The sequence below is a fragment of the Chlamydotis macqueenii genome, chromosome 9 (genome assembly GCF_036417535.1).
Source record: "Chlamydotis macqueenii isolate bChlMac1 chromosome 9, bChlMac1.mat, whole genome shotgun sequence".
NCBI classification, from domain to species: Eukaryota; Metazoa; Chordata; class Aves; order Otidiformes; family Otididae; genus Chlamydotis; species Chlamydotis macqueenii.
In genome coordinates this window covers 24307461-24310094 of record NC_141564.1, presented here as the reverse complement: position 1 = coordinate 24310094, position 2634 = coordinate 24307461, and positions in this window count along the sequence as shown.

Genomic DNA, 2634 nt, shown 5'->3' with positions numbered 1-2634 from the left:
CTGAGCAATGCCTTCAGCATCTCCCTGTCCCGCCTTCCCATCTTGACGTTATTTCCAAGTTCTCTGTAAGATATGGAGCCCTCCTAAGCTGTTAAATAAGAAACAGGCTGCAGAGCACTGAAAATATTTAAATTGCTGCCTTTTCAGGTTCTCTGGCTGCTGTCTAATGGGCCTTCAAAGGCGCCTTCATTGTTTCTCCCAGCACATGGCACTGCGAGGCCTTACGGATAGATTTCCTCTGCTTGCAGAACTCATCTCTGCGCCCTGCCAGAGATCAAAATGAATCCTTACTTCAAACTAACAAAACAGGCCGCATTTCCTGACAGACGGTATTCACTAGAGTAACATCATAATGTATTTATTCTGATGTGTTTGTTTCCCAAGTTGTCAATTAGCTGGAGAGAAAGTGTCATTCTCCCCACCATCTTTATTTCTGCGACCAATTCTTTTTTGGTGCGTCGTTTGTCAAAACGTCAGCGTGCTGGGGGTTTTTATGTGTCTGAAAACATTCTTAAAAGATGTTCTTTCATTATCTGGCTTACATTTAAACCAAGTGCTTTTGAAGTAATGTTGTTAGGCTTTGGAATCCTCTGACGTTGACAACAAAAAAGTCGACTGGGAAGTTGAAATTCTTTGATTTCAACAATGGGGTTTTTTTCCCCTATTGTTAAAATATGTGACTTGGAATTTAAAAAAAAAAAAAAAAGTTTGCCTGATTTTCCTATTTTTCCACAGTACTACATGCAAACTTTTTTTGCATATGGCATGTCAGGATGTAAGGTGCCCTTGGGATTTCAGGGGGCTGTACCTGGGCTGAACCTCCTCATCTCGCATGTTTGGCCGTGTCTGTGCTCTTCCAGTAGGATGGCAATAAAAGCTTTATTGTACCTGAAAGTTAAACCAAATAATCTCTCGGTCACCTTGTACTAAAAGCTGATTTTATTCCATGGGTCCTGTTAAAATTAAATATTTATAAGGTACCCATAAAGTAAATAAGAATGAGAGCATGATATTTGCAATAAAGGGACTGAAGTTTCTCAGCAGCATTTTCTCACTGTGTACAACAGTTCTCTCCGCTGTTTGGCCGCAGCGTGTTTTAAAAGCTGCTGAGGATTTGCTCCAGCACAACCGTATTTTCATTTACAGCAGACACCCAACACTGTCTCCAGTGAGTGTCTAAGCACGACGATGGTGTTCTCATACACGTTTTGCAATAAAGGCATAGCTGCTACTTTTTACTTTCACATGGTAATGAAACAAACTGATGGGGTTTAAAAAAATTAAAATACTTTAAAAAATTATAAAATACCGGGCTATAGGAAATTAAGTTTTTATTTTGTCATCATTCTTGAAGATAATTACAAAAATATTAAGAAAGTAATATTTTAAATCTGGCTAGTACAGGTGTACCAATTCTTTCAATTTCATGATTATTTAAAATTAACCCAAAAACCCAAAGGAAGCACACTGCTTATATCCATGCATCTGCACAACTGAATGGATATCTGGAAAGATATTTATGTGAATACAGGGCATATAGATAGCTGCGGGTTTTCTAAGCATAAATATCCATAAATATCCAGTCTCACTGTGTTAACATCTCACAGAGTCACCATAGTACGAAAGTAGTATTCTTCATAGATGCTGGAAAGCACATTACTAAATGTTATGTTTTTATTGTATGCATTATATATTTAAAAAGATAAAGCCAGTATCTTTTGCCAAGTAATTAAATATTTTCTTATTGGCATGTTCACTTCTGCAGAGTATGCGGAAGCTTGTCTGTGTATGTAAATATTTCTCATAAGAGACACATTTTATACATGTGTATGCTATATATGAGTGTGAAAGCCACATTTCTAGCAGCTGAAAATATTTCCTCTGTGGGGTTTGTTGTTTCTACAAAACAACAACAAAAAGGATATTATGATTCATTACCTGATATGTAAAGGAACTTTCAATCAACATATGTTGGAAATGCATAGCCTCAAAGTTTGACATTTTCAATGCATAGTCATTAAAAAAAAAAAAAGCTCCTTCTGGTTTTCCTCCCCCTTTATTTAAGGAAAAATAATTTCATTTTTGACCCATATATGTATCTGTATTCTCATAAATATGTTTTATGGTATGATGGAATGTATATTCCCCATCTTACATCTATTAGTAATAAATTTTAAAAATCTCATAGGAATTATCTAGCAGGAGGAAAAGAATTCCAGCTTTTATTCTTCTCTTGCAAGGAAATAGAATAGAAGGAAAGCAAGCATGAATTACCTCTCCAGAACTTTAATGGAAGAGTCAATAAGAAATGCATTAAAATGCATTATGAGAGGCAAAAAGCCTGACCCAAAATTCTTCTCATAAGTTATTAATGAACGGTTCTATTTTCTAGGTACTGAGAGAGTATTTAAATAATCACTCTGGTCATGCATGTGGCGCTGCCAGCGAAAGCCTGCACTGGCTGATGGCAATATTCATTTTTTGAAAGTCATAAAAGCCTAAAAATGTCTGAAGAAATATCCAAAATTTCAGCCTGTTGGCAGATAGTATAACAGAGCCTAGGACATGTCCAGTAAGGGAATGCTGGTCTGGAAATGTCGGGATACAGGTAAGGAATGACAGACTTTGAGAAAC